A 12,323-nucleotide genomic window follows, 5' to 3' on the forward strand; every position below is an offset into this window, starting at 1 on the left:
TCATTTTATTGGGCTTCTCAGATAATTTAAAAAAAATTATTAACAAATTAAAGCTTTATGGCAGTCCTACATCGAGCAACTCTAAAGGTACCATTTTTCCAACAATGTATGCTCCCATTGTGTCATGTGTCACATTTTGGTAGTTCTCACAATATTTCAAACTTTTTCATTGTTATCCTATCTGTTATGATGATCCATGATCAATGATTTTTGATGTTCCTTTTGTAACTTTTTTGGGGTGCCACAAACCATTCTCTTATTAGGTTGTGAACTTAATTGATAAATGTGTATATTCTGACTTCTTCACTGTCTGGCCATTCCCCTATCTCTCTCCCTCTTCCTGGCCTCCTATTCCCCAAGATATAACAATGTTGAAGAATATCACATAAATTTAATTGATAAAATAGCAGCAGGGTTTGAGAAGATTGACTCCAATTTGTGGGTGAAATGCTGTTAAACAGTTTCTCATGCTTCAGAGAAATTTTTCGAGAGTCAATATAGCAAACTTCATTGTTGCCTTATTTTAATGCATTGCCACAGCCACCCCAACCTTTAGCAGTCACCACCCTGATCATTCAGCAGCTGTCCACATTTGAGGCAAGATGCTCCACCAGCAAAAAAAAAAAAATTAGAACTCGCTGAAAGTTCAAAAGACAGAATTTTTTTTAGCAACAGCTACATAGAGGTACAGTAGATAGAATGTCTGCCTTGGGTCAGGAGGACCTGAGTTTAAATCCAGACTCAGACCCCTTCTGGCCATGTGACACTGGGCAGGTCACTTAACCCTGTTTACCTTAGTTTTTTCATTTGTAAAATGATCTGGAGAAGGAAATAGCAAACCACTCCAGTATCTTTGCTAAGAAAACCCTAATGAGAGTCATTCCCAACTAAATTGACAACTCATCAAAACATTTTTATATGCATTATTTTTGGACATACTATCATATACTAATAGGCTACAATATAGTATAAACATAACTTTTACATATACCAGGAAACTCAAAATTTGAGATAATCTCTTTATTGCGGTGGTCTAGAACTGAACTCACAGTATCTCTGAGGCATGCTTATACATGGCAAACAAGCAGTATGGTTCAGTAAAAAGGGTATTGTTTATGAATAAGAAGCCAAGGGTTCAAACCTTGTTTCTGATACTTCTGATACTGCTACCCTTCTTCCTCTTGCTGCTTCTTTCTAGGCCCCTTTCATGTGCTATCTTCTCCCTTTATAATATTATCTCCTTGAAGATAGAGAGTATCTTGCTTGCTTGAACATCTTTGTACATTTAGCACTCAGAGTAGTGACTACCAAAAAGTATGTGCTGAATAAATGCTTTATTTAGCTGCCCGTTTTCTTCCTATCTATAGGACTTTGGTCATCACAACCTTCCCAACCCCCAGTTTTCTCATCTAGAAAGTGAGAGTTCAACTAGAGGTCTAGTCTCTGAGGTCTCTTTTTGCTTTAGAACAGGGAGTGTCTGTGAATTTAAACATTTTTTTAAACAATTGTACTTCAGCAGAATTGATTTCCTTCATATTATGTATTTTATTCACTATTTTTTAAAACATCATTTTGAGAAGGTGTCCATAGGCTTTACCAGACTGCCATATGGGTTCATGTCACAAAGTCAAATCAAATCAACCACCATTTATTAAGCATCTGTTATGTGTCATGTATTGTTGATACAATGAATGGCAAAAACAGCTACCCCTCTTAAAGAACTCATAGCTTAATGGAAAGGTTAAGTACCCCCGTCTCCAGAGCTGTGATTCTTTGATAAAAATTTGATTAAATAAGAGAAGAAATAATAATTGGCCTTTATGTAGCATCTTAAGTTTTGCTAAATCCTTTACATATATGATTGCATTTGCCAGCCATGATAACCCAAGATTAGGTTTGGATGTAAGATGAATTAGGGATAGAACTATCAAATCTTTCAGATCTTCTCCCTAGGGTTCTCTTATCACCACTGTTCCCTCAAAATTCATTAATTCTCTTTACAAAAGAATTGGTCTGAAACCACTGCCACTAGATATGTTAGAAGGGGAGTTCAGGTGCCACAAACTTTCTAATCTCAGCCCTAGGAACCTGAAGTCTCCTGATTACATAGCCGCCACTAGGTAATGATAAAACAGGTGTCTGCATTTGAAAATAGTCTTTCTCTCATTTCTGAAACTTTTGGATTCCCCTTTATCTCTCGATGGTGGCTAGGACTAAACCCTGGGGACCTTAGAATCTAAAACAAAAATGATAAAAAAGTGGAATGGAGAGAGAACTGTGGGCCATTCCTCCCCTAACTCCCATTTTGTCCAATAGTAAAGTAGGTGTATTTCCCTAGGACCTTTGTTATAAACCTAGTTAATCACAGAAACATGTGGGATTATCACCTGTGAAGTGTTATTTTGGGAGTGGGCCCTACTTAACTTTGTATATACAGCATTGCTATTTGGATTTCATTCCTACAGTTTAATGGTCCAGAGAGGCTGAGAAAAGCACGCTATTTTTGCTTATAGTTTTAATACTCATGCAGATAATTTCCTGATTGCTTGTGCAGGTGTGGAATAGATTAGCTCAAATGCATATGTATGGCTAAGGCTTCTGTGGTTTTGTGTATATGGTGATTAGGATGTAATCCTATTAAGTCTTGGTAACAGAGAAAAGAGAGTGGGACATCTCTAAGGCCTTTTTAAGTGAGATACTTGACTTTCTTAGTCAAGCTGAGTGAGTGGCTTAACTCTGGAGACTTTAAAACATTCATGTCCCTTTTTATCCTGGCTGAGCCTTGTACTACGTGCTGACTGCTGTTTCTCACATAATTCAAGTGGTGAGTTGGGTTAGAAATGAATTCAGTCATGTCCTGTGTCCCGACAAGGACAGCTCTCACTACATATGGTGTTGGGTAGGGCTGCACAGAGCAAGACCCGCTTGGCTCCCCGCATTTCACAGAACTGCCATCCTCGTCATGGGTCCAGGCTTAAGCACCGAGGACAGATGGGAAGCTGGCATCTTCATGGAATTGACATGCTGTGTCCATTCTAACTTTTACTAATTCTGTCACTAGGGCCACATCCCCTGGGCTTGGGGAGTACCAAATGAGGGCTATGAGAGTCTTAGGACAGGTGGTCAGTGACTGCTCAGCAGTCCTGGTTTGTTCTTGAGTTTTAAATACAGCAAAACTTCAGTCATGCTAATTTTAGAGGAGGCCAGTCTGTATTAGGAAATAGCCCAAATTAGAGAATACTATATTGTAAAGAAGGGGGGAAAAAAGGCCATTTTTATTCTTTTCAAGTACATATCTCAACTAAAATAGGCTACCCAAGTGTTGCCAAGAAGAGATCCTCAGGGAACCTGCTTTAATGAATAAATAATTTATAATTAGTTTAGCCATTGTCTCTATGTAAATAGGGATTCTAAAGTGGTTGGAAACAATTTGTTCTCTTAAGTAAGCATCCTGGATTCCTCTTTACATTGCTTATTTATTTATGGACTCAGCAAGATAGATGTTAGCTCTTCCTGGATCTTTCTGGACTCTTATTAATATTGAATTAGGGAAGTCTGAATTAATGAGGGTGATAGGTGGCGTAATAGAGTGCCAGGCTTGAAGTCAGGAAGGCCATAGTTCAAATCTGGCCTCAGGCACTTAATAACTATGTGACAAGTCACTTGACTCTGCCTTAGTTTCCTCATCTATAAAATGAGCTGCAGAAGGAAATGGCAGACGACTTTGGTATCTTTGCCAAGAACACTCCAAATGGGATCCTAAAAAGTCAGACATAACTGAAAAACAACTGAACAACAACAATGAATTAATGAGACTTTACCATGCCCATATTTCTAAAAATATACACCTGCTTCTTTAAACCAGATGGGCATGGAATATAGTGGTATGTCCCTGTGATACCAGCTCCCAGACAGAATGAGGTGATCCCTTGAACTTAAAAATTCTGAGCTACAATGGGCTCAACCCATTAGTGTCTGCACTAATATCAGAACTATCACTGGCGTCATTGGGAGTAGAAGGCTAATAGCAGAAGGAGGGTGGAAAGCTTCTATGTGGATCACTGGTGGGATCTGCCCATAAATAGCTCCTATATTTCTAGCCTGAGAAAGATCTGGAGACTTAGTGTTAATAATCATAATAATGATATTATTATATAATAATATAATACAAATTAATAAAGGAAATATATTAAATAATAAATGATGATAATAATAATAAAATAGCATAAATAATAAAGGTGGATTCTTCAGCTCTGGGCCTTGCTACACTAGGGCATCAACGAAGTTCCTTCTGTTCTATTTCCAATAAGCCTAATACTTCACAGAGCCCTGGAATGTACGTGGTGTTTAGCACATAGTTCTTTAACTGAAGAAGTACAAAATGTCTGGAGTATTTCTCCTTCCTATTGACTTGTACTCTATGTTGTGAGTCAATAATTTCTATATGAGTTAAACACAGAGGCCTGTGGGCTTTTAAACATATTTGGGAATTTTGTAGCACTATACTTATGGTTTGCTTCAATAAGTTCCCCAATCCACTCATTCCAGTGCTCTTTCTTTTCTCATCCTTTGATGTTTTCCTATATTCTTTTAAAGTTTGTTCTCAACTTCGGTGCAGCTGGCTAAACTTTTGGGGGTTTATAGATAGCAACAGAGTCTAGCTGAGGACTCAAACACCTAAGGTTTGGAAACTGGGAGGGCTTGCAGTTACATTTTTTCATTTTTGTGATTTATGATGTTATGACTTACAAGTCATTGTTGTGTTTTTCATTTTGTGAATCTGCTGTCCCCCTTAGACTCCCTTTCATTATAAGAATGTGTGCAGTGTGCCCATACTATTCATATGGATGAGAATTTTCCTGGGTGTTGAGTCCATCCTCTGTTCTGCTAAGGCATTGAATGTGACACTTGGAAACTTGACAGCCATCCTTTGTGGTACTTCATTGCTTGAGGATTTCTTAATACCGTTGGATTTTCAGGAAGAAATGACACTAGAAAAGCATCCACATTGTTAGCCAAGATTATACACAGTGTATATTTTAGCTTTGTATAAATGTGTCAGTGCAGAGAGTGTTGGGGGAAAAAACCCTCAACAACAAACCATCCTGTTACTGTTAGTAGAAATTACTTATAATATTATAGCAAAGAGAAGTATTTGATTTTTCTATTGAAAAGTTGTAAGTCTGGTGCAGTCAAAAGAATGTTGGATTTAGAGTTATGAATTATGGATTATAGGTCCTGTTCTTCTTACTACCTGGATGAAATAGGGTGAATCATTTTAACCTTCAAGACTTTAATTTCTTCTTCTGTAAAATGATGGATCAGTGAATCAAATCAAGTCAGGAAAGTTTTATTAAATGTGTACTATGTTCTGGACACTGCTAAGGCCTCAGGAGACAAAACCAGACCTTCCCTGAAAGAGCTTATATTCTAAAGGGAGAGACAAGCTATATACAGTATAGATGGAAAATAATCCGAAGAAAGAGGCATTATCAGCCCTGGAGGTAGGAAAAGCTTTCTCAAGAAGCTATGGTTTTTGCTGAGCCTTGCAAGAAGTCAGACAAATCCAGTAATGATAGTGAGAGGGTAAAACATTCTAGGCAAGTGGGACTCATTGGAAAGGCATGGTACTGGGAGATAGAGTTCCAAATACAAAATAGGCCTGTGTAACTTGATTGATGAGTGCATGAAGGTGAGCAAAAGGTCAAGAAAAGTAGGAAGGGCTAGGTTATAAAGAGCTTTGAATGCCAAATATTTGAGTTTGTATTTTATTCATAGAGGCAATAGAGAGCCATGGGAGCTTTTTGAGGAAGGGGTGACATGGTTAGAACTATTTTTTACATATATTGTATCTAGGATATACTGCAACATATTTAACATATACAGGACTGCTTGCCATCTAGGGGAGGGGGTGGAGGGAGGGAGGGGAAAAATCGAAACAGAAGCGAATGCAAGGGATAATGTAAAAAAAAATTACCCTTGCATGGGTTCTGTCAATAAAAAGTTATATATAAAATAAATTAATTAATTAATAAAAAAAAAAAAAAAAGAACTGTGTTTTAGAAAAATCACCTTGGAAGCTGAGTGGAGGAAGAATTGGAATGAGGAGAGTAACTGAGGGAGATGAATTAGATGATATTGTGTAGCAATTGTGTAGCTCAAATGTGATGGGGGGGCCTGAACTAGGAATCAATATCCCTACTAGTTCTCAATCTGGATCCAGATGTCTCTGGAGGGGAAAGTGAGGCAAATAACTTTAAACAGCCCTCCTCCTAAATTCAACTTACTTGCATGTCATGGCATCGCCTCCCTGATGTCAGGGTTCTCTTTGAGAATGAAGGACAAACAACATCCTCTGTCATTCTGTGATTCTGGAATAACATTTTTCTGGAGGAACTTAATTGATGACTTATCAGTGAGATCCCAGAAAGTAGATAGGGCTGGGAACTTGAGTTTGTTTATTCATTCAGTTTAAATACTGCCAATAATATTAAGTTGGTTAAGAGTTGATTACTAAAAGTAGTTTTACCAATAGAAAAACGGAAATATAATGAGAGGTTAAATGGGGGCACAAACTTTTTTCCTCAAGTATTAAGTGACTCGCCCAGTTATCACACAGCTAGTGAGTGTCACATGTTAGAGACTGGATTTGAACTCAGGTCCTCCTGACTCCAGAGCGATTCCTTCCTTCCCTCTCCCTCCAGCCCCCCCTCCTTTGTGAGTGGTACAAACTTTGAAACAGGAAGAGATATTCTATTTTTAGATCTTGGACAGCATAGTTGGAAGGCAGACAAGTTTCAGGTAAGCCAAGTGCTGAAGAGAGAAACAGGTCAGGAATGGGATATGGCTCCCAGGGGCAGTAGTCATTGGAATTTGCAGGAAAGGTAAATGGAGCCTGAAGCCCAGGAGAGGAAGAGAGATCTTTAGGAGCTATGTAGGACTTAGTAAAGGCAGAAAGTCTGAAGTGGAAGAATTTCTTTTTTTTTCTTTTTTTTTTTTCCATAAGAAATTCTTGCATACGAATGTGTTTTCCTCCTCTTTTTAAGTCTAGCATTTCTTGGAGGTTGGGACCTTAATATTTAGGTGGGGACTTCTTTGGCACATTCTATAACCACACTGGGGAATGCTTGTGTGTGAAAAGAATAATAGCCATTTTCTGAGACTGTCATAAAGCACTGTCTTAGAAAACTTTTTTTTTCATATAGTTCAATTTAGTCAGTATTTATTTGGCACCACTTGACTAATAAAGAAATGTGAATATCAGTCTCATTTTTATCTTTTGTTCAATAAGCTACTGAATATTGGCATGAAACAAAAAATAAAATAGGGAGACTTCTGGTGTTCACCAATATTAGGGGGAAAGTCCTACACAAGTGAAGTCATTCCTGTTAAGAGTTCTCCACATGTTCCTATTCATAGATGCTATGGTACTAATTGTACCATGATGTCTAAATGAAATCAACAATGAACAAGGGAGAGCTTGATCAAATGATCCACACTGGGGGAAAAACATAACCATGGTGGAAAAACTCACATTGCCTTTGTGTAGAGGAAATCCATTTATATCTTTCCATCTGTATCACTTAAACCTCACAGTGCCCTAGGCAACACTCTAAGACTGTAAGTTTCAGAGATGGTTTTGACCTGCATTGTTAGAGGGAATTTCCTCATTTTGCACAATAGTTCTTTTTACCAGAAAATCACAGATTGAATCTCTATTTTTTGTCTATTTTTTCATATGTGTCTGTGATGTACATGTTTCTATAGCAATATATGTTTTGTACTTATATAATATATCTATTTATATCTATTTTGATCGATAGTTATTTTTCCATGCCTATATTATAGTTCTGCGACTCAGTTGATGTACTTGCTCATTATCAGGCAAGAGAAAAGTTTCAGTTATTCTTATAGTGCCAGCAGAGATTATAGTGTCCCAAAGTGTGATATAATTTCTCTGACTTTATTTATTTATTTAATTTTGTTTATTTAAGTCATTTTGCTTTTGTTATCGTTGTTAGATAGGCACTGCAAATAAATAATGAGTGGGTTCCAGACTTGAAAAGGATAAAATTAGACTGGATTGAATTTGGCAAAGTATGGAATTTTTCCTAAATTCCAGGCTACCATGAAAACCCATTATTTAATACACTTTTAGTAATACTTCTTATTTGCATATCATAGGACATCACAATTTTATAGTAACTGAAATTCTCAAGTTATTTACATGACAAGAGAAAGATAAATTTTGGGCATAGATAGAATGTAAGATTGTGACGTTGCAAATAGTGACTTGCCCACTAGAAGTGACACAAAAGATATTATCAAATACATATATATCTGGAAAAGGAATTGGGTTGGTTGAATTGTAAGAATGATAGACAATAAAAAGCAGACCTATCTACTCACTTGGTAACTCTGAGCTAGTAAAAGACTGAGGAAGGCTTCCCAATATATGGGTTAAATACAAGTAAGGGAGATATGTAGAAAGACAAGAATGAAAGATAAGAAAATAAGAAGGGTTGTATGGGAACCACTGATTTAAAAATGAAATTACTGATGAAATTACAAATTTATCAAAATGTTAAAGTTGCCTTTATATAGTTTAACAAATTTTATCTATGTGTATATAATTATAACAAGTTATATATGTATATATGTATGTATATACATATATAATATATAAAATAGTAATAACAACTCATTTCTTTTGAGCTTTATAATTACAACATATAATAATAATGATTAACAGCATCAGTATCCACTATGTGCCAAGTATTGTTCTAAGTGTTTTATAAATATTTACTCATTTTTAACCTCATGTCACCCTGTGAGGTAGGTACTCGTATTATCTCAGTTCTTCTTACAGGAGAAATTGAAACAAACACAGGTGAAGTGACTTTCTCAGAGTCACCCATCTAGTAAATGTCTGAGAGTGGACTTGAATTTAGGTCTTCCTGATGCCAGACCTAACATTCTATCCACTGAGCCACTTCTACATACATTATCTCATTGATCCCCTTAATAACCCCATAAGATAGGCAGGGCAAATTTAGACAGTTTAATGGCTTCCCTAAAGTCAGGTAGCTAGCTAGTCAGTAGAAGATCCAGAGCTCCAAACTAGACCATCTGACATGTGGTCCTTTCTTTTTAACACCATGTCACATCAGCCTTGCCTTTCTTTTTTTTTAAAAATTAATAATAGCTTTCTGTTTTCAAAATGCATGCTAAGATAGTTTTTAGCATTCATCCTGCAAAACTTTGGGTCCCATGTTTTTCTCCCTCCCTTTCCCTATCCTTTTCCCTAGACAGCAAGTAATACAATATATGTTAACATGCAATTCTTCTATATATTTTTCCACAATTATCATGCTGCACAAGAAAAATCAATTAAAAAAGAAGAAAAAATGAGAAAGAAAACAAAAAACAAGCAAACAAGAAAAAGTGAAAATACCATGTTGTGGTCCACACTCAATCCCACGTCCTCTCTCTGGGGGTAGATGGCTCTCTTCATCACCAGTCCATTGGAACTTGCCTGATTCAATTTGCTGTTAAAAAGAGTCACGTCTGTCAGAATTGATCATTGTATAATCTTGCTGTTGTCATGTACAATTTTCTCTTGGTTCTACTCATTTCACTTAGCCTAAGTTCATGTGAATCTCTTCAGGCCCAGCCTTGCCTTGTTCAACTTGGAGTCCAGTATGTTCAAATTCAGCCTCAGATACCTATTAACTGGGTTATGTTGGGCAAGTCACTATACCTCCATTTGCCTCAGTGTGCTCATATGTAAAATGGGTATAATAACACCTATCTTTCAGGGTTTTTATGAAGTTAAAAATAAGATAATATTTATAAATTGTACAATACAGTGGATGGCACATAGTTGATACTCTATAAATGCAAATTAATTTTCTTATAAGAGCAATTAGGTGATACATGGGATAGAGGGCAAGGCCTGAAGTCAGAAGACTCATCTTCCTGAGTTCAAATCCAGCCTAGATCCTTACTGATTGTGTGATCCTGGGTAAGTCACTTAACTCTGCCTCAGTTTCCTTATCTATCAAATAAGCTGGAGAAGGAACTGGCAAACCACCCCAGAATCTTTGCCAAAAAACTCCAGTCGGGGTCACAAAATTGGACGTAGAACAAAAACAACAAATTGTTCACTGCTAATACCACTTGGTTTAGTATTGGTTACTTTGACAACAGAGCTATTTTCTCTGCTTTCAAAATTAACAAGAATGAAAAAGAGAGAGGAAATGCACGTGCCCACACTGACAGAAAATTAGTGGAAGTATAAAAAAAATTATTCTCTATTTTCACAAAAAAAGATTTTATTGATAGAAACTTTATTGAAAAATGCCATCTTGAACATGAAGGGACTAATTCTATAGGTGGCTGCTTTCTGTTCTTGTTTCTCATCTGTCCTCAGCATCACAGACACTGTACAATCCAACTAATGTGTCTGGTCACTGCTGTGAGGTCAGGGGGAAATTTCATAGCCATACATTTTGCTCCATTGTGCCCAGTAATGTGATGAGACTTCTCTGGATTTATTTCATCATGGAAACTTAATTTATTTGAATACTTTGCCTTTCTTTATAGTTATTGGCAATGGTAGAATAATAATGTTTGTTATCATGCTAGCAGAAAATAAAAAAAGAGAGAGAATTCTTTACACTGATACTCTCATGGGGAAGTATATCTTTTCCATTTTTATTCCTATATAATCTGATACAATAAGTATTTATTACTATGAGCTAGTTATTTAGGGAACCACCATCCTCCCAGTCCTTCAGGTTTGCAGTCTTAGTGCTGTTCTTTGCTCTGGCTCATACATTCCCTGTTGTCAAATATTGTTGTTTCTACTTTCATTGGATCTCTTATATACATCTTCATCTCTTCACTGGTAGCTACAATCCTAGTTCAGTCCCTTATAATCTGTCCTTGATATTTCAATAGTTTCCTACTTCACCTCTCCTCAATCCAATTCACTCAGCTGCCAAGATGATTTTTCTAAATTCTCAGTCTGGTCATGTCAACCACCTGTGGCTGATACTCTGGAGGAGAGGATAAGGCTGATGACTTAGCACAGCTCTACTTCATATAAATTCAATTCACTTGTAAATCAAGACATCACGCTTTTGATATCATCAGTCCTTTTTGAGGACCAATGACAAATAACAGCAATATTGTTCCAATGTCTCTTTATCATGTCTGTGATAAAATATATAACTCCCCTCTTTGGCATTTAAATTTTTCTAAATCTTGATTCTTCAGACCTTTCTAGTCTTATATTTCACTCCCATGTATGTCCTCTGTAACCTACCTATAATGGACAAGTTTACAATTCCTTGCAACTTACAGTGTGTTTTCCATCTCTGTCTTTCTATTGGTTGTCCCTCATGGATGCTCTGCTCCTTTATGTCCCAACATCCCTTAGTTTCTTTGACTTTTTTCAGAATTCAGCTAACATTTAACTTTCTACAGGATGGCTTCCTATCAAGTACCTCTCCATCCTTTATCCCTTCACATTGCACTTCTGGTTGTTAATGTCTCCCTCTTGAGATTACCTTCCTTCTACTCTGTATATCATATTAGTTATTTGCCTGTTGTTTGCCCCATAACAATGTGTGCTCCTTGAGAGCAGAAATTGTTTTATGCCCTTCTTTGAATCCCTGTGCTGGGCACGTGCCTAGCACTTAAAATGTTTGTTGATTGATTCTGTCTGACTAGGTTTTGGATATACAAAGATAATATTATGTGGAATTGTAATGACATTTATATAACATTGATTACATCAATATGTCACTATATTGTTTATGAAAGCTTTATACTTTATATAAATTATTTCATTTCATCCTTCAAACAACCTGTAGGATAAAAATTGTGAGCCTTTTTCTTTTTAACCAGATCTCTGATTACACTGATATAGAGAGTGATTAATGAGGTTAGCAAAAAGGAACAGAATATGCTTTACAGCTCATAGAACACTGAGAAGTTAAGGGGTTTGCCTAGGATCACAATTGTATGTCAAAGATAGAACTTGAATCCGTATCTTTTTGACTTTGGGAGTAGATCTCTAAGCATTATACTATGCTACTTTTCTATGACTATCATTGCCCCCATTTATAGATGAATTAAGTGACTCTCAGAGTAGCTAAGTGATTTGCCTGTAGTCACAGATATCTGAACCCAAGCTTCTGGTAGAGTCAAGTCTAGTATTATTTGGGACATAATCACCTCTCTCCTTTGCTATTTTGGATAAAGAGTATCTATCCCTTGTCCCTTCCATTTTTTTTTTTAAAGTTTGGGGCTTCCCA

The 12,323-nt window shown here is 36.6% G+C and overlaps 1 protein-coding gene across 1 annotated transcript in view; it reads left to right on the forward strand.

Annotated features, from left to right (window-relative positions):
• Positions 1-12,323, forward strand: part of DOCK2 (dedicator of cytokinesis 2) — a 449,319-nt gene that overhangs the window by 92,548 nt on the left and 344,448 nt on the right. The window lies entirely within an intron of this gene.

The sequence above is a fragment of the Antechinus flavipes genome, chromosome 2 (genome assembly GCF_016432865.1).
Source record: "Antechinus flavipes isolate AdamAnt ecotype Samford, QLD, Australia chromosome 2, AdamAnt_v2, whole genome shotgun sequence".
Lineage (NCBI taxonomy): Eukaryota > Metazoa > Chordata > Mammalia > Dasyuromorphia > Dasyuridae > Antechinus > Antechinus flavipes.